General features: G+C 40.9%; 1 protein-coding gene across 3 annotated transcripts in view; it reads right to left on the bottom strand.

The window, feature by feature from the left end:
• The window catches only part of Fhit (fragile histidine triad diadenosine triphosphatase), a 1,639,467-nt gene that overhangs the window by 482,051 nt on the left and 1,133,119 nt on the right, over nt 1-24,297 (bottom strand). The window lies entirely within an intron of this gene.

Raw genomic sequence — 24,297 nt, 5'->3', positions numbered from 1 at the left:
ACTGCAGAGAAGACATTCTTACAAGAATATGTGCTGCCTGAGTTGTGTTTCCCTTGGTGCATGCTAAATGCACAAACAAATGTCTCAAAAGCAAAAGTCCTTAAAGTAAAAAAAGAAAATGTCGATGGCAGGGGATGAGTGGGAAGAGAATATGTAGCCTATGATGGAAAGAGACTTGCAAGGACACTAAAGAAAAGAGACTCACAAACATATTGGACTACAATTACTACTAACTGTCCCCAGCTAAAGAGTAGCCGAAAGACATTATCTTAGAGTTTATCACTCATTCCCACAAGAGGGATGAATGAGAGGGATTATCATGCTATTCCTTTTGACCATTAGACATTAGGCAGGGAACATTATGAGCCCGGGAAAAAGATGCTGGTGACATGGAAAATCATCCTGGGGAAAGGGTTCTAGAATTTATGTCCTGTAACTGTGTCGGAGCACAAAGCCCGGTCTCTGTGTAAGTAGAACCGGCTTGCTTAGCAAAGGGGGGGATTTCCCTCCTCAAAACTAGAAATTAAAAAGCAGTGACGAATGACTTCATTTATTTGCCAGAGGCAGGGGAATTCTATTTAGCTAATAGACAGCACCGTTCATTTGAGCTCAGTTTGCTGCTGGTGGTCATAGGCTGAGACAGACACTCTTCCCCAAGAGCTGCATTTGCCACATTTTCTGAGCACTTGTCTCAGTTTGCATTGTTTGTCTTTACATCTGTTTTTTTGTCCCTACTGCCAGATAATTCAGGATCCACAAAGAAATGTGTTTTCTGAGGTCAAGTGATCCACTCAGTCAGATTTTGCTCAATCCAGAGCCAGGAGCTGATTTTACACAATCGCTGGAAGAAGATGGCTTTTGTGATGAGCATCTGCTGTTTTGTTAAAAATGTGGTTAAAGACATTAACAGAAGTGACATTACCAGCTGTTGTAATGTCAGGCAGTTTAGCTAAACTGTTTTGTATCAAACAACAACACATGATACTCAAATCAATTCTCAACCAATAATGTAACGCTACTTATAAAACAGAGCTGAATGTAACTGAGAATGAGCAACCATGAGTCTCTACAACTAAAAATGAGGTTGAGGTGGGGGAACGTGTGGATGAGAGAGAGAGAGAGAGAGAGAGAGAGAGAGAGAGAGAGAGAGAGAGAGAGAGAGAGAGAGAGAGAGAGGTGCTAATTACGATTTCTTCTAGTCAGACAGTAGATGATACACTACTGATAATTTTCTTTTTTTTAATTAGATATTTTCTTTATTTACATTTCAAATGTTACCCCCTTTCCTAGTTTCCCCTCAGAAAATCAACTATCCCCTCCCCCTTCCCCCTGCTCACTAACTTGCCCACTCCAGCTTCCTGGCCCGGGTATTCCCCTATACTGGGCCATAGAACCTTCACAGGACCAAGGGCCTCTCCTCCCATTGATGACCGATTAGGCCATCCTTTGCTACATATGCAACTAGAACCATGAGTCCCACCATGTGTTTTCTTTGATTGGTGGTTTAGTCCCAGGGAGCTCTGGGGTACAGGTTAGTTCATATTATTGTTCATCCTATGGGGCTGCAAACCCCTTCAGCTCCTTGGGTCCTTTCTCTAGCTCCTTCAATAGGGACCCTGTGCTCAGCTCAATGGATGGCTATGAGCATTCACTTCTGTATTTGTCCGGCACTGGCAGAGCCTGTCAGGAGACAGCTATATCAGGCTCCTGTTAGAAAGCTCTTGTTGGCATCCACAATAGTGTCTGGTTTGGGTGGTTGTTTATGGGATGGATCCCCAGGTGAGGCAGTCTCTGGATGGTCATTCCTTCTGTCTCTGCACTGAACTTTGTCTCTGTAACTCCTTCCATGGGTGTTTTGTTTCTCCCTTCTAATAAGGAACAAAGTATCTATACTTTGGTCTTCCTTCTTCTTGAGTTTCATGTGTTTTACAAATTGAATCTTGGGTACTCTGAGCTTCTGGGCTAATATCCACTTATCAGTGAGTGCATATCATGTGTGTGTTCATTTGTGATTGGATTACCTCACTCAGGATGATATCCTTTAGATCCATCCATTTGCCTAAGAATTTCATAAATTCATTGTTCTTAACAGCTGAGTAGTACTCCATTGTGTAAATGTACCACATTTTCTTTATCCATTCCTCTGTTGAGGGACATCTGAGTTCTTTCCAGCTTCTGTCTATTATAGATAAGGCTGTTGTGAACATAATGGAGTATGTGTCCTTATTAGATGTTGGAGCATCTTCTGGGTATATGCTCAGGAGTGATATTGCTGGATCTTCCAGTAGTATTGTGTCCAATTTTCTGAGGAACCTCCAGACTGGTTTCCAGAGATGTTGTACCAGCTTCCAATCCGACCAGAAATGGAGGAGTGTTCCTTTTTCTCTACATCCTCACCAGCATCTACTCTCACCTGGGTTTTTTGATCTTAGCCATTCTGACTGCTGTGAGGTGGAATCTCAGGGTTATTTTGATTTGTATTTCCCTGATGACTAAGGATGTTGAATATTTTTTTAGGTGCTTCTCAGCCATTCAGTATTCCTCAGTTGAGAATTCTTTGTTACCTAAATTTTTAGTAGGGTTCTTTGGTTTTCTGGAGTCTAACTTCTTGTATTCTTTATATATATTAGATATTTGCCCTCCATCATATTTAGGATTGGTAAAGATCTTTTCCCAATTTTTTGGTTGCCTTTTCATCTTATTGGCAGTTTCCTTTGCCTTACAGAATCATTGCAATTTTATGAGGTCCCATTTGTTAATTCTTGATCTTACAGAACAAGCCATTGGTGTTCTACTTGGGAATTTTTCCCCTGTGTCCATATGTTCAAGGCTGTTCCCCACTTTCTCCTCTATAAATTTCAGTGTCTCTAGTTTTATGTGGAGTTCCTCGATCCACTTAGACTTGAGCTTTGTACAAGGAGATTTATCCTAAAACAAAAGGAAATGCCTTCTTTTCAGCACCTCATGGTACCTTCTCCAAAATTGACCACATAATTGATCACAAAACAGGCCTCAACAGATAATTTTCACACACACACACACATACACACACACACAACCTACGCTTTAAACACAAAACAAATATAATTATTCACTCAGTACTCTGATAGTGTGAGGGAGAAACAACAAATTAATTATGTAATATGCTTACAGTCACAAAAAAAAAAAAGAAAAAGAAAAAGAATGATTGGGTTCATAGCCAGTTAAAATCTGGCTTCTGTCCTTGAGTGTTCATACCCCCTGCCTGAGGAGAGTGACTGTCAGGAGAGAGGACCTGCCTTGTGGAGCTATGTTCATCTGCTCTATTTTTATCTGCCCATCATTTTTAATTATCAGGTCATTAAAAGGTGGCAGATCAGTAGCATAGCCAACTGTGTTGTCCTTCTGGCTGAGAAGTCTGCAGCAGTTGATATAATGGACCCCCACCCCATGTTTATCATAGAGCCTGTAAAAGCAAAATGGTACCAAATCAGCGAGGTATGCAGCCATGATCAATCTGGGACACATGCTCAGTTTTCATAACTGTGATGAGAAGAGGGTCTGATTCATAACCCCTGCCTACGGATCTGCAAGTCTTTTAATAATGAAAGTTACAAATGCTTAGTTCATAGGGCCTGGGCTAAGTTCTGCTTCCAGGAAAGTTGACGTGACTGAGTCCTCAGGAAAACAGCTACATCCAAGGGTATCTTCCTCGTGGCTAGAAAACAAAGGCACATGCTGTGCAGAAGGATGTTGGCCAGGGACAGAAGGGATACTGCACATGGAGAATAGTGCACAGTAAGTAAGTCAAGAAGGACACATACTGGGATAAGCATGTCAGAACCGATGGACAGAATAAGCAGACATAACCAAGCAGCTGTGGGCCTCATTTCTACCAACTGAGAGGAAGATAGGGCCCGAAGTCACAATCAGCATATGGAGACATACCAAGTGAATGCACCTGGGAAAACTTGGAGCACCACAGGCTTGATGATGCCTGGGTACCGAGAGGGCCTCACTGCAGAACTGCATGTGGATGAACTTATCTCTTAAACTGGCAGAGACATATGGAGATCCTGTACTGAGAAATACAGTAAAGGAGGCACCAATTACAGAAAGCAATATATAAGCCTGATATTGTGAGACCAGGAATGGGACAGATCACCAAAGGATGATTTAGAGCAAAGTGAGGGAAGGATGAAAAAGCCCTATTGGATGCTGGCAGTCCACACCATGAATAAAGGGAACTGAATGGCCAAAGGACAATATTGGCCACTGGAGATGTAGCACTGTTGGAAACAAAAGCCTCCTGAGGACCTTCAATTCTAAGTTTCCACCAGATAAGACTTCCTTTTAGTGTATCTTTCCTCTAGTCTCCCATAGCACACCTATTTACTTTTGAAAGTAATCTGCACATTTTTCATAATCACATCTCAGCCCATGTTAATGTTACTGTCCACATTTACAGTGGATAAAATAACCCAATTATCAACCCAACTTAGAAAGTCCCTCATATACATGTACAGAGGTTTGTTTCCTGGGTGATAAAGACCCTCTCAAGTTGATAATATTAACTATCAAACAATACATGCTTCAGTATCATACAAAAGCAGGTAGATATGGCCTTTACCACACCTGAGATAATAAACTCACCTTAAATCTCACCTAACATGAGGATCTTTTATGACCCCGCAGATCCCACAAAGCACCAGGTCATCTACAATCTCTACCTTCCCCTACATCATCATCATTGCCGTTGGATCTCTTCTGATTAGCTCACACAGGAAGCTCTTCAGTTCTTTCTCACCTGTGTACCTTCAATGGCATGTCTGTTGTCTCTCTAGAAGCTTCTTCCATCCTCTTCTCTAATGAATTCTCCCTTCTACTGATTCTTGGAAACTTCTTCCTGGATGTCTCCCCCTGGTGGTCCTAGAAGTCTAGCTTCCCACACTACATAATACAAGTTTTCAACTTTTGTACTCAGTCTTGGATTTGGGACCTTTCTGTGAGGTCTATACCATATTGTACATGCAGCTTAGTGGCATTCACTAGGAGTCAGTACAGCTCTTATCTCTTTTGTGACAATCTAAGATGTTTTGAGACATTGCCAAAAATCCATAGAGGTCAGAGTAACTACTGGTTGAGAAATACTGATCTAAAACCTTTAAAACCAGTCAACCATGTCACTGTTTCCAGTGTGACAATGTACACATGTTTCTGTGATGACTTAACTGTCTGTTGATAGAACTGGGCTTGGACACCGGGGCAGCTGGGGCACAGGGTCGGCTGACACTCGCCAGCTACCCACAACACCCTCCACAGGATCTTAAGACTTCTGGTGAGTGGAGCACAGCTTCTGCTCCAATCCAATTGCGCGCGGGACCTGAGACTGCATTAGTTAGGGAAGCAGAAACCGGCCTGAGTAGGGCCACAGGCCTCATCCGGCCAGATCAGCTCCGGGGTAGCTGGAGCGCAGGGTTGCCTGACACCCGCCAGCTACCCACGACCCCCGCCGCAGGATTTAGAGACTGCTGGTGAGTGGAACACAGCTTCTGCTCCAATCTTTAAACAGTGACAACGATAACAACTAACCCCAGAGATTACCAGATGGCGAAAGGTAAACGTAATAATCTTACTAACAGAAACCAAGACCACTCACCATCATCAGAACCCAGCACCCCCACTTCGCCCAGTCCAGGGCACCCCAACACACCGGAAAAGCTAGACACGGATCTAAAAGCATATCTCCTGATGATGGTAGAGGACTTCAAGAAGGACTTTAATAACACACTTAAAGAAATACAGGAGAACACTGCTAAACAGGCAGAAGACACTAAAGAGGAAGCACAAAAATCCCTTAAAGAATTGCAGGAGAACACTGCTAAAGAGTTACAAATCCTTAAAGAAAAACAGGATAACATAATCAAACAGGTAGAAGTCCTTACAGAAAAACAGGAAAACACATCCAAACAGATGATGGAAATGAACAAAACCATACTAGACCTAAAAAGGGAAGTAGACACAATAAAGAAAACCAAAAATGAGGCAACACTGGAGATAGAAACCCTAGGAAAGAAATCTGGAACCATAGATACGAGCATCAGCAACAGAATACAAGAGATGGAAGAGAGAATCTCAGGTGCAGAAGATTCCATAGAGAACATCTGCACAACAATCAAGGAAAATGTAAAATGCAAAAAGATCCTAACTCAAAACATCCAAGAAATACAGGACACAATGAGAAGACCAAACCTACAGATAATAGGAGTGGATGAGAATGAAGATTTTCAACTCAAAGGACCAGCAAACATCTTCAACAAAATTATGGAAGAAAACTTCCCAAATCTAAAGAAAGAGATGCCCATGAACATACAAGAAGCCTACAGAACTCCAAATAGACTGGACCAGAAAAGAAATACCTCCCGACACATAATAATCAGAACAACAAATGCTCTAAATAAAGATAGAATACTAAAAGCAGTAAGAGAAAAAGGCCAAGTAACATATAAAGGCAAGCCTATCAGAATTACACCAGATTTTTCACCAGAGACTATGAAAGCCAGAAGATCCTGGACAGATGTTATACAGACACTAAAAGAACACAAATTCCAGCCCAGGCTACTATACCCAGCCAAACTCTCAATTAACATAGATGGAGAAACCAAAGTATTCCACGACAAAACCAAATTCACACATTATCTCTCCACGAATCCAGCCCTTCAAAGGATAATAACAGAAAAAAACCAATACAAGGACAGGAACCACACCCTAGAAACAACAAGAAGGTAATCCCTCAACAAACATAAAAGAAGACAGCCACAAGAACAAAATGCCAACTTTAACAACAAAAATAACAGGAAACAACAATTACTTTTCCTTAATATCTCTTAATATCAATGGACTCAACTCCCCGATAAACAGACATAGACTAACAAACTGGCTACACAAACAAGACCCAACATTTTGCTGCTTACAGGAAACTCATCTCAGAGAAAAGGATAGACACTACCTCAGAATGAAAGGCTGGAAAACAATTTTCCAAGCAAATGGTATGAAGAAACAAGCTGGAGTAGCCATTCTAATATCTGATAAGATTGACTTCCAACCCAAAGTCATTAAAAAAGACAGGGAGGGACACTTCATACTCATCAAAGGTAAAATCCTCCAAGAGGAACTATCAATCCTGAATATCTATGCTCCAAATACAAAGGCAGCCACATTCATTAAAGAAACTTTAGTAAATCTCAAAGCACACATTGCACCTCAAACAATAATAGTGGGAGACTTCAACACACCACTTTCACCAATGGACAGATCATGGAAACAGAAACTAAACAGGGACACAGAGAAACTAAGAGAAATTATGAATCAAATGGATCTGGCAGATATCTACAGAACATTCTATCCTAAAACAAAAGGATATACCTTCTTCTCAGCACCTCATGGTACCTTCTCCAAAATTGACCACATAATTGGTCACAAAACAGGCCTCAACAGATACAAAAATATTGAAATTGTCCCATGCATCCTATCAGATCACCATGGACTAAGGCTGATCTTCAATAACAAAATAAACAATAGAAAGCCAACCTTCACGTGGAAACTGAACAACACTCTTCTCAATGATACCTTGGTCAAGGAAGGAATAAAGAAAGAAATTAAGGACTTTTTAGAGTTCAATGAAAATGAAGCCACAACATACCCAAACTTATGGGACGCAATGAAAGCATTTCTAAGAGGAAAACTCATAGCTCTGAGTGCCTCCAAAAGGAAACTAGAGAGAGCACACATTAGCAGCTTGACGACACACCTAAAAGCACTAGAACAAATGGAAGCAAATTCACCCAAGAGGAGTAGACGGCAGGAAATAATCAAACTCAGGGGTGAAATCAACCAAGTGGAAACAAGAAAAACTATTCAAAGAATCAACCAATCAAGGAGCTGGTTCTTTGAGAAAATCAACAAGATAGATAAACCCTTAGCCAGACTCACTAGAGGGCACAGGGAAAGCATCCTAATTAACAAAATCAGAAATGAAAAAGGAGACATAACAACAGATCCTGAAGACATCCAAAACACCATCAGATCCTTCTACCAAAGGCTATACTCAACAAAACTGGAGAACCTGGATGAAATGGAGAAGTTCCTAGACAGATACCAGGTACCAAAGTTGAATCAAGATCAGGTTAATGATCTAAACAGCCCTATATCCCCCAAAGAAATAGAAGCAGTCATTAATAGTCTCCCAACTAAAAAAGCCCAGGACCAGATGGGTTTAGTGCAGAGTTCTATCAGACCTTCAAAGAAGATCTAATCCCAGTTCTTCACAAACTATTCCACAAAATAGAAACAGAAGGTACTCTACCCAACTCATTCTATGAAGCCATAATTACTCTGATACCTAAACCACAAAAAGACCCAACAAAGATAGAAAACTTCAGACCAATATCCCTTATGAATATTGATGCAAAAATCCTCAATAAAGTTCTTGCTAACCGAATCCAAGAACACATCAAAACAATCATTCATCCTGACCAAGTAGGTTTCATCCCAGGGATGCAGGGATGGTTCAATATACGGAAATCCATCAACGTAATCCAGTATATAAACAAACTCAAAGACAAAAACCACATGGTCATCTCCTTAGATGCGGAAAAAGCATTTGACAAGATCCAACACCCATTCATGATAAAAGTCTTGGAAAGATCAGGAATTCAAGGCCCATACCTAAACATGATAAAAGCAATCTACAGCAAACCAGTAGCCAACATCAAAGTAAATGGTCAGAAGCTTGAAGCAATCCCTCTAAAATCAGGGACTAGACAAGGCTGTCCACTTTCTCCATACCTATTCAACATTGTGCTTGAAGTCCTAGCCAGAGCAATTCGACAACAAAAGGAGATCAAAGGGATACAAATTGGAAAAGATGAAGTCAAAATATCACTTTTTGCAGATGATATGATAGTATATATAAGTGACCCTAAAAATTCCACCAGAGAACTCCTAAGCCTGATAAACAGCTTCGGTGAAGTAGCTGGATATAAAATTAACTCAAACAAATCAATGGCCTTTCTCTACACAAAGAATAAACAGGCTGAGAAAGAAATTAGGGAAACAACACCCTTCTCAATAGTCACAAATAATATAAAATATCTTGGCGTGACTCTAACTAAGGAAGTGAAAGATCTGTATAATAAAAATTTCAAGTCTCTGAAGAAAGAAATTCTAGAAGATCTCAGAAGATGGAAAGATCTCCCATGCTCATGGATTGGCAGGATCAACATTGTAAAAATGGCTATCTTGCCAAAAGCAATCTACAGATTCAATGCAATCCCCATCAAAATTCCAAATCAATTCTTCAACGAATTAGAAAGTGCAATCTGCAAATTCATCTGGAATAACAAAAAACCTAGGATAGTAAAAACTCTTCTCAAGGATAAAAGAACCTCTGGTGGAATCACCATGCCGGACCTAAAGCTCTACTACAGAGCAATTGTGATAAAAACTGCATGGTACTGGTATAGTGACAGACAAATAGACCAATGGAATAGAATTGAAGACCCAGAAATGAACCCACACACCTACGGTCACTTGATCTTCGACAAGGGAGCTAAAAACATCCAGTGGAAGAAAGACAGCATTTTCAACAAATGGTGCTGGCACAACTGGTTGTTAACATGTAGAAGAATGCGAATCGATCCATTCCTATCTCCTTGTACTAAGGTCAAGTCTAAGTGGATCAAGGAACTTCACATAAAACCAGAGACACTGAAACTTATAGAGGAGAAAGTGGGGAAAAGCCTTGAAGATATGGGCACAGGGGAAAAATTCCTGAATAGAACAGTAATGGCTTGTGCTGTAAGATCGAGAATTGACAAGTGGGACCTCATGAAACTACAAAGCTTCTGCAAGGCTAAAGACACCATCAATAAGACAAAAAAACCACCAACAGATTGGGAAAGGATCTTCACCTATCCTAAATCAGATAAGGGACTAATATCCAATATATATAAAGAACTCAAGAAGGTGGACTCCAGAAAGTCAAATAACCCCATTAGAAAATGGGGCTCAGAACTGAACAAAGAATTCTCGCCTGAGGAATACCGAATGGCAGAGAAACACCTGAAAAAATGTTCAACATCCTTAATCATCAGGGAAATGCAAATCAAAACAACCCTGAGATTCCACCTCACACCAGTCAGAATGGCTAAGATTAAAAATTCAGGTGACAGCAGTTGCTGGCGAGGATGTGGAGAAAGAGGAACACTCCTCCATTGTTGGTGGGATTGCAAGCTTGTACAACCACTCTGGAAATCAGTCTGGCGGTTCCTCAGAAAATTGGACATAGTACTACCGGAGGATCCAGCAATACCTCTCCTGGGCATATATCCAGAAGATGTCCCAACCGGTAAAAAGGACACATGCTCCACTATGTTCATAGCAGCCCTATTTATAATAGCCAGAAGCTGGAAAGAACCCAGATGTCCCTCAACAGAGGAATGGATACAGAAATTATGGTACATTTACACAATGGAGTACTACTCAGCTATTAAAAAGAATGAATTTATGAAATTCCTAGCCAAATGGATGGACCTGGAGGGCATCATCTTAAGTGAAATAACACAATCACAAAAGAACTCACACAATATGTATTCACTGATAAGTGGATATTAGCCCAAAACTTAGGATACCCAAGATATAAGATACAATTTGCTAAACGCATGAAACTCAAGAAGAATGAAGACCAAAGTGTGGACACTGTGCACCTTCTTAGAATTGGGAACAAAACACCCAGGGAAGGAGTTACAGAGACAAAGTTCGGAGCTGTGATGAAAGGATGGACCATTTAGAGACTGCCGTATCCAGGGATCCATCCCATAATCAGCTTCTAAACGCTGACACCATTGCATACACTAGCAAGATTTTGCTGAAAGGACCCAAATATAGCTGTCTCTTGTGAGACGATGCCGGGGCCTAGCAAACACAGGAGTGGATGTTCACAGTCAGCTATTGGATGTATCACAGGGCTCCCAATGGAGAAGCTAGAGAAAGTACCCAAGGAGCTAAAGGGATCTGCAACCCTATTGTTGGAACAACATGATGTACTAACCAGAACCCCGGAGCTCTTGTCTCTAGCTGCATATGTATCGAAAGATGGCCTAGTCGGCCATCAATGGAAAGAGAGGCCCATTGGACTTGCAAACTTTATATGCCCCAATATAGGGGAATGCCAGGGCCAAAAGAATGGGAATGGGTGGGTAGGGAAGTGGGGGGCTCTATGGGGGACTTTTGGGATAGCATTGGAAATGTAATTGAGGAAAATATGTAATAAAAATATTAAAAATCAAAAAAAAAAAAAGAAGAACTGGGCTTGGATCCCTGCTTTATTCCTTATGACCCAAGTGCATTTGGCTACATCATGTGACCTTTCCAGTACTTTGCTATGATGCAGGTACAGTAACACTTAACCCTGTGGGAGTAATGCCTTCAGAAAGTACAATGTGTCCTGGACCTTCAGTCCAGTCATGATAAATGTAGCTGATTCTGAAACAAGAGAACATCCTGAAAATCTAGGATTGTTGTTTGAATGTTTTTAACTTTGGTTTGCTGTCATAAAGGGGTTCTTCTATCCTGAGAAGGCTTTGAACAACTTTGATATGGCCAGCTTTCCTTATGGGATTGGTTCATCAGAGATAGAATACACTAAGACAGACATTATGTTATGAAGAGTCTCTAAGAGGCAGGGGCACTTGTGAATTCTGCTTGTCTTTAAATGGCCAGTGTTGACGTTAGAATCTTACTCAAAGCAGAATTACAAGGATGACATCTGTAATAATCTCTTCCTACAAACCATTGCAGACATATCATAAACACAAGGCTGTAGGCTAAAGGGAGATTGCTGAAGCTTTTTAAAATAATAGTAAGCTTTTAAAAATAATAATCCCAGAACTATATTTGAACAAAGTGAATCAAATAATCTGACGAGATGGGCAATATACACAAAAGCACCAGTTATGATCAAGGAATGACGTATGAGCTTATCAACAAGTTTCCTCACAGCACACAAGATAACATCCCATCAAAGTGTCAGTGTGGCCCTCATTAGAAAAAGCCTGTTCTCTGACACGTACTGCTACACAGCCATGGCAGTGATGGGACATGGCACATCCCGCCAATCTGAAATCATACACCTTGACCTGGAATCTCTGCCCAGCTGTACCACTCCATGTTTCCCTGATGGAAATTAGAAAATAATGTAACCTCAGCTGACAGGTTTATTAAGACACACAAGACATTACAAAGGCCCTTTTGACATTATAATCTCTAACACAGTCAGAGGTAGAAGCCAGTTTGCCATCATTATTGAAAGTAATTGGTCAAAAAAAAAAAAAAAAGATACAAGGCGGGGGGGGGGGGAGCAACCCTACAAAGCTGTCAAATTAATTATTTGGCTACAGGTGTGTTCATCATTCACTGCCTGTCTTAGAGCTTGCTGTGGCTTTGTTCTGTCCTCCCAACTAAGCTATCCCCATACCATCCCTGTCTTTGCACACTGTGATATCAATAAAGCAGTGCTTAAAGTAGAATGCTACCCTAGCCCCACTTTCTCCTTGTCTAGTAATATTCACATACTGACTATCAATTGCCTACTGTGCTCTCTTCTGTTGGCATACCAAACCTCTGGATTTTTCTAGAGAAGATAATTCAGACAGAAAATTCCTTAGTTTGAGGAGATTTAAAGGGTCACACCCATGTGCAAGTGATGTTTAGATTATATCGAGGTCCTTAGGAACTTAAGATCTTAGGATCAGAGATCCAAAGCCCAGCTATCTTCCCATGCCAGGTGGATAGCATATATGAATCAAGCCAGCCAGATGGCAACATAAAGGGAGTGCCAAGGATGATGACAGCAGGAGCATCTAGCTGTGTTCACTGTCACCAGAGAAACTCTTAACATGCCATGGGAGCAGGGGATGCTTTGTAATGGAGCCAAGTCCCACCACCTACAGAATAAGGGCTCAGTGTTGGCTGAATAACTGAATTCCTAACAAGTATTCACCCTGGCTTAAGCTCATGGTTCTAGGATTTGCTTTTGAGCTTAAGTCTCTGGAGCATCTGACCAGCTGCCATTTGAAAAGTCAGGAACAAATGAAAAGGAAGGCTTGGTAAAGACATGTGGGAAAGGACACCAGCAATGCCAGCTGCAGGCTGAGGACCTTACTTCCAAAAAAGGTCACAAAGGGAAGGCAGGTAATCCTACAGGAGGACACCAGGGCATGGAATGGGTGACAATGCTCTGTTATTTGTAAATGAACCGTGCATTGTTTATAAACTTTCTCATAGTGCATATCCTGAAATGAAAAACGAAGAGTTAATCACTGCTAAAGAACTGGAAATCTGCCCTCCACTTTTCCTGAGTGGATCCCATTAGTGTACTGAAAGGGAATTTATTTTACATTTTGATGAAAAAAATTGGTTCCACAGATTAGAAGGAATTCTATGTTACTGCTCTGGTGGGGACCAAACACTTGAAAGGACCCCTGGCTTGAAGAATAAAGGAGACTGACAAGGCTTCTTTCCTCCAGAGAGGCATCTTCTGTGGCCCTCTGTGGCTGTTAAGCTGATGCCATTAATCTAACACGAGCAGCAGATATTATCCTTCATTTTCAAGTACACTGTCTATTACCAGTTGCTACCAGCATACTGATTATGCGAAATTCTTGTTAATGGATCCCTGCCAATCCAACCATAGGGCTAATGATTTGTGCTTGCCAGATCCAAGGTAAAGGATCCCTCTTGGGCCCATCTCTCTAGGACTCAGAATTCCTACAAATGACCATTCACTTCCTGCCAGAGTCTAGTCCAGCTCGGAATGAGGCACAGAGGTGTAGAGACACAAAGGGCACTAATCCATATCCTTTGTGATTACTGACTTGCCTCTCAAAGGAAGATTAAATAAAAAGAAAGAGCCTAGCTCTCTCAAGGCAAGATCCACCCCCTTATACCACATTCCATCAATGTCAGCATTTGAGTGTTGCTTGACAGTGTACACCCTGTGATGTGCCAATGGTACCACACAGAGAGGCTAAAGGTTGAAGGTTACTCCTGTAATGACTGGTACTCTTTTCACCATGGTAGTCAGCATCTGCAGATTCTTCTTTTTCCCCCCTCTGCTTTTATGAATCCTGCTGAAGGCTTTTTAGGTGAAAACCTCAGCAGACATCAGACCTCAAACATGAACTTGACATATGGGGCTGTGTGATGTTACTGTCTTCCCTGCTTCAAGCTCCATCAGGCACATCTAGAATACTGTTGATGGCAGCTGTTTGAACATTGGGGTGAAAGTGTGTGGAAGACCCACATTGTCAATACCATCTTATCAGCCTTATAAAAAGACACATCAGGGAAGCACATGTTTTCAGCTGATGGAAAGGCTTGTCAAAATCCTGACCATCCACTTCGACTTCCTAGCCCACACTTGCTACATTGCAAACCTAAACAGAAACAAGAAGAAATTCCATGAAAACAATAAGTGAATATGTGAAGAATCTCAATAGTTTTAGGAATATTAGGTGCTCTTGGAAAACATGCGATCATTCAAGGCTAAATAAGGTAGAAATAGCTGTGCCGTATTGTAGAGAGAAGAAGTAACAAACATGTTACTGACTTATAAATTTCACATATGGGGTTCTTTATTTCATTAGGTGAGAAGCCAGCATAAAATAATTATAAATTTTTAAAAACTATATTTTTTGATAAATCCTATTTTAATGCGACTATAAGTCAAAGTGAAGCAATCCCTGCAGCTCCAGAGAAAATCAAAAATAAATATTAAGTTCTTTCAAAACTACCCTTCTTGCCCATTTTCTCCCAAGGGAATTTTGGAAAAGTAATCTCTGTGTATTTCAGAAAAGTAACATTTTGGATCACTAAAAACTCAGTGTCAGTGGGATTCTTAGACCACTAAGAAAGGTCCCCCGGGGAATAGAAAGCAGGAGCCCTGCACGCATGAAGATCTGAGTTCACATCTCCAGCATGGCTACCCATGTCTAAAACCCCTTCACTGAGCAGCTGAGACAAGTGAATTGCAAGTGGTTGCTGAATAGTTAGTCTAGCCAAAAATGAAATGAACTCCTGGATTAGTGACCCTGTTTTTAGGCAATATAATAGGGAGTGGTCAAAGAAGACATCCAATATTCTGCTATGGACTCTTGGATTCTGTATGCACACTTATGCGCACAGTTGACATAAATTTGCATGAAACATACACACACACACACACACACACTTAACAAAGGCAGACAACAATGCCTAATGCCCATGAGTAAGAGAATGAAATTAAACATGGGAAGGAGAATAAACTGTAGCTTAAATTAGTAGATTTGCTTCAAGTGGCAAATATAAAGATGAAGTCCTACCCTTCTGTACTGGCTAGTTTTGTGTCAACTTGACACAGCTGGAGTTATCACAGAGAAAGGAGCTTCAGCTGAGGAAATGCCTCCATGAGATACAACTGTAAGGCATTTTCTCAATTAGTGATCAAGGGGGAAAGGCCCCTTGTGGGTGGGACCATCTCTGGGCTGGTAGTCTTGGTTCTATAAGAGAGCAGGCTGAGCCAGCCAGGGGAAGCAAGCCAGTAAAGAACATCCCTCCATGGCCTCTGCATCAGCTCCTGCTTCCTGACCTGTTTGAGTTCCAGTCCTGACTTCCTTGGTGATGAACAGCAATGTGGAAGTGTAAGCTGAATAAACCCTTTCCTCCCCAACTGGCTTCTTGGTCATGATGTTTGTGCAGGAATAGAAACCCTGACTAAGACACCTTCCTAGAACATGAACAGCAGTTGTTTAGATGTCCAGCATTCACTCTCCAACCTAACTCTCCTCTGGGAGATTTCTTTCTCACCTACTCACAGTTCTTTCCTGAGAAAGTCGCTCTAAGAACTTCTGTTGAAACAGTCCAAAAATGAGTACTGTTTATAACAGTGGATCAGGAAGATGGGGGAGGAGGTAGACTGGAAGTTGGATTAAGCAAGTGGACTCATGTCCATCCTTGTTGTCATCTAGAAGACCTTTCCAGAGACTAAAGGAATTACCTTAAAAACAAAAGGAAGATAATGGGCAGAGATTTCTAACAACATGAGTCTTTAAGCTTAGTTTTATGTGAAGTTAGGAGTTCTCACTATTTGAGCCCAAAGCTTCAGTGATAACTGAAACTACCTTAATGAGCACTTTTGTTTCTTGGAAGACAATCCGTCCACATGACCATTTTAAACACAGTCTCTAACCAAACAGACCCTGTCTTCCTCACAGTCATATATACCTTTCACTTAGCACAGGATGATGGGAACAGACTAAGTACCTGTTTCATGCATAAATTGTAAAAGATATATGCCCCAGTACAGGGGAATGGCAGGCCCAGGAAGCGGGAGTGGGTGAGTTAGGGAGCAGGGTGGGAGGGGGGTGGTATAGAGGACTTTCAGGATAGCATTTTAAATGTAAATGAAGAAAATATCTAATAAAAAATGAAAAAAATGTTGAAAATATGTTTCTCTTGACTCAATAATTATGTTTCAAATTCATAGCTTTTAAAATGAAGGCTAATCAAAACAGAATTGCCCTTTCCAAAACAGTCGCTGCAAGATCAAACAATGGACAAAGTTAGCATCCTTCCATTTACCTGACTCACATCATTTCTTCACATAGGACTTTCACTTGGCAGATGCTAATGCATTGTTAATCATCCATTTGTCTTCCCCTAACAAGAATACTTAGAGCCAAGGTAGTAAGCAAGTCTCCCAAGGCCTCAGCTATTTCAAATCCCTGGGGTCCAGAGGAGGTTAATTAAACAGCATAAAGGGGCAAGTTCTCAGAAAGCAGGGAGATCTACTTCCAGAGAAAACCCACAACTCTCCAGCCACAGGGGACATGGGGAGGACTGAAGGAGTTAAACACTTCTCAGACACTGTTCATTTTCCACTATAACAAGAACATTAAAACATCTGTATAGTTTACTTTAATGTTACTATTGTGGCTTCCTCCCTAATTTGAAATACAAATCACTGTTTTCTGAAGGATATATTTTCACCACAAGCTCAGTGTTGTTTCCTAGGTTACAAATGACTCTGACCATCGGTAAAAACAGAGCAAAGTGTTTCTGTCCATGGGACCCTTTGGGCAATAATGTGAGCATATGACACGAAGGGTGGTCATGACAATTGAACAGTTGAATGGTTTCTATTGAAATAAATATAAATTCTGCTCAGGGCACACAGTGGGAAAGGGCTTGCTGCACAAGCATGAGGACTTGTGTTCAAATTCTGGGAATCCACATAAAAGCTAGACAAGTAGCCAAGTGTCTGTAATGCTAGTGTAAATACAGAGAGATGAGGTGCGGAGACCACAGAAACACAGAAGCTTGTGGACTGATTTTGGGACAGCTAGGCTGCCACATGGAGTACAAAAACAATAAAGAAACTCTATAATAAAGGTACAATCAGAATACCCTTTTAACTTCTGGTATGCATTGTTTATGCCACACCCATATGCATATTCAATTAAATTATACAATTAAAAATTAAAATATAAAATTCGCACAACCCTCTTCTGGTCAGAAAAGCACCAGGGCAGCTGGGGCGCAGGGTCCGCTGACACTCGCCAGCTACCCACAACACCCTCCACAGGATCTTAAGACTTCTGGTGAGTGGAGCACAGCTTCTGCTCCAATCCAATTGCGCGGGACCTGAGACTGCATTAGTTAGGGAAGCAGAAACCTGCCTGAGTAGGACCACAGGCCTCATCCGGCTGGATCAGCACCGGGTAGCAGGAGCACAGGGTTGCCTGACACCCGCCAGCTACCCACGACCCCCGCCACAGGATTTTGGGACTGCTGGTGAGTAGAACACAGCTTCTGCTCCAGTCCAATCACGCGGGACCTGAGACTGCTCTGGTTGGGCAGAGAGAAATCCGGCCTACATAGGGCCACAACCCTCTTCCAGTCAGAAAAGGACCGGGGCAGCTGGGGCTCGGGGTCGGCTGTCACTCGCCAGCTACCCACAACACCCGCCACAGGATCTTAAGACTTCTGGTGAGTGGAGCACAGCTTCTGCTCCAATCCAATTGCGCGGAACCTGAGACTGCATTAGTTAGGGAAGCAGAAACCGGCCTGAGTAGGGCCACAGGCCTCATCCGGCCAGATCAGCGCCAGGGTAGCGGGAGCGCAGGGTTGCCTGACACCCGCCAGCTACCCACGACCCCGCCGCAGGATTTAGAGACTGCTGGTGAGTGGAACACAGCTTCTGCTCCAATCTTTAAACAGTGACAACGATAACAACTAACCCCAGAGATTACCAGATGGCGAAAGGTAAACGTAATAATCTTACTAACAGAAACCAAGACCACTCACCATCATCAGAACCCAGCACCCCCACTTCGCCCAGTCCAGGGCACCCCAACACACCGGAAAAGCTAGACACGGATTTAAAAGCATATCTCCTGATGATGATAGAGGACTTCAAGAAGGACTTTAATAACACACTTAAAGAAATACAGGAGAACACTGCTAAACAGGCAGAAGACAATAAAGAGGAAGCACAAAAATCCCTTAAAGAATTGCAGGAGAACACTGCTAAAGAGTTACAAATCCTTAAAGAAAAACAGGATAACATAATCAAACAGGTAGAAGTCCTTACAGAAAAACAGGAAAACACATCCAAACAGATGATGGAAATGAACAAAACCATACTAGACCTAAAAAGGGAAGTAGACACAATAAAGAAAACCCAAAATGAGGCAACACTGGAGATAGAAACCCTAGGAAAGAAATCTGGAACCATAGATACGAGCATCAGCAACAGAATACAAGAGATGGAAGAGAGAATCTCAGGTGCAGAAGATTCCATAGAGAACATCGGCACAACAATCATGGAAAATGTAAAATGCAAAAAGATCCTAACTCAAAACATCCAAGAAATACAGGACACAATGAGAAGACCAAACCTACGGATAATAGGAGTGGATGAGAATGAAGATTTTCAACTCAAAGGACCAGCAAACATCTTCAACAAAATTATAGAAGAAAACTTCCCAAATCTAAAGAAAGAGATGCCCATGAACATACAAGAAGCCTACAGAACTCCAAATAGACTGGACCAGAAAAGAAATACCTCCCAACACATTATAATCAGAACAACAAATGCTCTAAATAAAGATAGAATACTAAAAGCAGTAAGAGAAAAAGGCCAAGTAACATATAAAGGCAAGCCTATCAGAATTACACCTGATTTTTCACCAGAGACTATGAAAGCCAGAAGATCCTGGACGGATGTTATACAGACACTAAAAGAACACAAATTCCAGCCCAGGCTACTATACCCAGCCAAACTCTCAATTAACATAGATGGAGAAACCAAAGTATTCCACGACAAAACCAAATTCACACATTATCTCTCCACGAATCCAGCCCTTCAAAGGATAATAACAGAAAAAAACCAATACAAGGACAGGAACCACGCCCTAGAAACAACAAGAAGGTAATCCCTCAACAAACCTAAAAGAAGACAGCCACAAGAACAAAATGCCAACTTTAACAACAAAAATAACAGGAAACAACAATTACTTTTCCTTAATATCTCTTAATATCAATGGACTCAACTCCCCGATAAAAAGACATAGACTAACAAACTGGCTACACAAACAAGACCCAACATTTTGCTGCTTACAGGAAACTCATCTCAGAGAAAAAGATAGACACTACCTCAGAATGAAAGGCTGGAAAACAATTTTCCAAGCAAATGGCATGAAGAAACAAGCTGGAGTAGCCATTCTAATATCTGATAAGATTGACTTCCAACCCAAAGTCATTAAAAAAGACAGGGAGGGACACTTCATACTCATCAAAGGTAAAATCCTCCAAGAGGAACTATCAATCCTGAATATCTATGCTCCAAATACAAAGGCAGCCACATTCAATAAAGAAACTTTAGTAAAGCTCAAAGCACACATTGCACCTCATACAATAATAGTGGGAGACTTCAACACACCACTTTCACCAATGGACAGATCATGGAAACAGAAACTAAACAGGGACACAGTGAAACTAAGAGAAATTATGAATCAAATGGATCTGGCAGATATCTACAGAACATTCTATCCTAAAACAAAAGGATATATCTTCTTCTCAGCACCTCATGGTACCTTCTTAATTGACCACATAATTGGTCACAAAGCAGGCCTCAAAAGATATAAAAATATTGAAATTGTCCCATGCATCCTATCAGATCACCATGGACTAAGGCTGATCTTCAATAACAAAATAAATAATAGAAAGCCAACCTTCACGTGGAAACTGAACAACACTCTTCTCAATGATACCTTGGTCAAGGAAGGAATAAAGAAAGAAATTAAGGACTTTTTAGAGTTCAATGAAAATGAAGCCACAACATACCCAAACTTATGGGACGCAATGAAAGCATTTCTAAGAGGAAAACTCATAGCTCTGAGTGCCTCCAAAAGGAAACTAGAGAGAGCACACATTATCAGCTTGACAACACACCTAAAAGCACTAGAACAAAAGGAAGCAAATTCACCCAAGAGGAGTAGACGGCAGGAAATAATCAAACTCAGGGGTGAAATCAACCAAGTAGAAACAAGAAAAACTATTCAAAGAATCAACCAATCAAGGAGCTGGTTCTTTGAGAAAATCAACAAGATAGATAAACCCTTAGCCAGACTCACTAGAGGGCACAGGGAAAGCATCCTAATTAACAAAATCAGAAATGAAAAAGGAAACATAATAACAGATCCTGAAGACATCCAAAACACCATCAGATCCTTCTACCAAAGGCTATACGCAACAAAACTGGAGAACCTGGATGAAATGGAGAAGTTCCTAGACAGATACCAGGTACCAAAGTTGAATCAAGATCAGGTTAATGATCTAAACAGCCCTATATCCCCCAAAGAAATAGAAGCAGTCATTAATAGTCTCCCAACTAAAAAAAGCCCAGGACCAGATAGGTTTAGTGCAGAGTTCTATCAGACCTTCAAAGAAGATCTAATCCCAGTTCTTCACAAACTATTCCACAAAATAGAAACAGAAGGTACTCTACCCAACTCATTCTATGAAGCCACAATTACTCTGATACCTAAACCACAAAAAGACCCAACAAAGATAGAAAACTTCAGACCAATATCCCTTATGAATCTTGATGCAAAAATCCTCAATAAAGTTCTTGCTAACCGAATCCAAGAACACATCAAAACAATCATCCATCCTGACCAAGTAGGTTTCATCCCAGGGATGCAGGGATGGTTCAATAAACGGAAATCCATCAACGTAATCCAGTATATAAACAAACTCAAAGACAAAAACCACATGGTCATCTCGTTAGATGCGGAAAAAGCATTTGACAAGATCCAACACCCATTCATGGTAAAAGTCTTGGAAAGATCAGGAATTCAAGGCCCATACCTAAACATGATAAAAGCAATCTACAGCAAACCAGTAGCCAACATCAAAGTAAATGGTCAGAAGCTTGAAGCAATCCCTCTAAAATCAGGGACTAGACAAGGCTGTCCACTTTCTCCATACCTATTCAACATTGTGCTTGAAGTCCTAGCCAGAGCAATTCGACAACAAAAGGAGATCAAAGGGATACAAATTGGAAAAGATGAAGTCAAAATATCACTTTTTGCAGATGATATGATAGTATATATAAGTGACCCTAAAAATTCCACCAGAGAACTCCTAAGCCTGATAAACAGCTTCGGTGAAGTAGCTGGATATAAAATTAACTCAAACAAATCAATGGCCTTTCTCTACACAAAGAATAAACAGGCTGAGAAAGAAATTAGGGAAACAACACCCTTCTCAATAGTCACAAATAATATAAAATATCTTGGCGTGACTCTAACTAAGGAAGTGAAAGATCTGTATAATAAAAACTTCAAGTCTCTGAAGAAAGAAATTATAGAAGATCTCAGAAGATGGAAAGATCTCCCATGCTCATGGATTGGCAGGATCAACATTGTAAAAATGGCTATCTTGCCAAAAGCAATCTACAGATTCAATGCAATCCCCATCAAAATTCCAACTCAATTCTTCAACGAATTAGAAAGTTCAATCTGCAAATTCATCTGGAATAACAAAAAACCTAGGATAGCAAAAACTCTTCTCAAGGATAAAAGAACCTCTGGTGGAATCACCATGCCGGACCTAAAGCTCTACTACAGAGCAATTGTGATAAAAACTGCATGGTACTGGTATAGTGACAGACAAATAGACCAATGGAATAGAATTGAAGACCCAGAAATGAACCCACACACCTACGGTCACTTGATCTTCGACAAGGGAGCTAAAAACATCCAGTGGAAGAAAGACAGCATTTTCAACAAATGGTGCTGGCACAACTGGTTGTTAACATGTAGAAGAATGCGAATTGATCCATTCCTATCTCCTTGTACTAAGGTCAAGTCTAAGTGGATCAAGGAACTTCACATAAAACCAGAGACACTGAAACTTATAGAGGAGAAAGTGGGGAAAAGCCTTGAAGATATGGGCACAGGGGAAAAATTCCTGAATAGAACAGTAATGGCTTGTGCTGTAAGATCGAGAATTGACAAGTGGGACCTCATGAAACTACAAAGCTTCTGCAAGGCTAAAGATACCATCAATAAGACAAAAAAACCACCAACAGATTGGGAAAGGATCTTCACCTACCCTAAATCAGATAAGGGACTAATATCCAATATATATAAAGAACTCAAGAAGGTGGACTCCAGAAAGTCCAATAACCCCATTAAAAAATGGGGCTCAGAACTGAACAAAGAATTCTCACCTGAGGAATACCGAATGGCAGAGAAACACCTGAAAAAATGTTCAACATCCTTAATCATCAGGTAAATGCAAATCAAAACAACCCTGAGATTCCACCTCACACCAGTCAGAATGGCTAAGATCAAAAATTCAGGTGACAGCAGATGCTGGCGAGGATGTGGAGAAAGAGGAACACTCCTCCATTGTTGGTGGGATTGCAAGCTTGTACAACCACTCTGGAAATCAGTCTGGCGGTTCCTCAGAAAATTGGACATAGTACTACCGGAGGACCCAGCAATACCTTTCCTGGGCATATATCCAGAAGATGTCCCAACCGGTAAAAAGGACACATGCTCCACTATGTTCATAGTAGCCCTATTTATAATAGCCAGAAGCTGGAAAGAACCCAGATGTCCCTCAACAGAGGAATGGATACAGAAATTATGGTACATTTACACAATGGAGTACTACTCAGCTATTAAAAAGAATGAATTTATGAAATTCCTAGCCAAATGGATGGACCTGGAGGGCATCATCTTGAGTGAAGTAACACAATCACAAAAGAACTCACACAATATGTATTCATTGATAAGTGGATATTAGCCCAAAACTTAGGATACCCAAGATATAAGATACAATTTGATAAACGCATGAAACTCAAGAAGAATGAAGACCAAAGTGTGGACACTGTGCACCTTCTTAGAATTGGGAACAAAACACCCAGGGAAGGAGTTACAGAGACAAAGTTCATAGCTGTGATGAAAGGATGGACCATTTAGAGACTGCTGTATCTAGGGATCCGTCCCATAATCAGCTTCTAAACGCTGACACCATTGCATACACTAGCAAGATTTTGCTGAAAGGACCCAAATATAGCTGTCTCTTGTGAGATGATGCCGGGGCCTAGCAAACACTGGAGTGGATGTTCACAGTCAGCTATTGGATGTATCACAGGGCTCCCAATGGAGAAGCTAGAGAAAGTACCCAAGGAGCTAAAGGGATCTGCAACCCTATTGTTGGAACAACATGATGTACTAACCAGAACCCCGGAGCTCTTGTCTCTAGCTGCATATGTATCGAAAGATGGCCTAGTCGGCCATCAATGGAAAGAGAGGCCCATTGGACTTGCAAACTTTATATGCCCCAATATAGGGGAATGCCAGGGCCAAAAGAATGGGAACCGGTGGGTAGGGAAGTGGGGGGCGCTATGGGGGACTTTTGGGATAGCATTGGAAATGTAATTGAGGAAAATATGTAATAAAAATATTAAAAATCAAAAAAAAATAAATAAAATAAAATATAAAATTCTACAGGGAAATTACTACTTTAAACTCCTGTTAAGACATGGATTCTAATTGATTTTAAACTTTATCGTCTCATTCTTAGAATTCTATTTTTATTGTATATTTTAGTTAACATACAAATAATGGTTTAATTGTGATATTTTTCTGTAAATATCGTCTGACTTTGTTCTCATTCATGCCAGTAATATATTCACTGCTTCTT

This window comes from Mus caroli, unplaced genomic scaffold (genome assembly GCF_978045245.1).
Source record: "Mus caroli unplaced genomic scaffold, Mus_caroli_1 scaffold_12, whole genome shotgun sequence".
In the NCBI taxonomy this organism is placed as follows: domain Eukaryota; kingdom Metazoa; phylum Chordata; class Mammalia; order Rodentia; family Muridae; genus Mus; species Mus caroli.
This window is presented reverse-complemented; position numbering and strand designations above follow the sequence as displayed.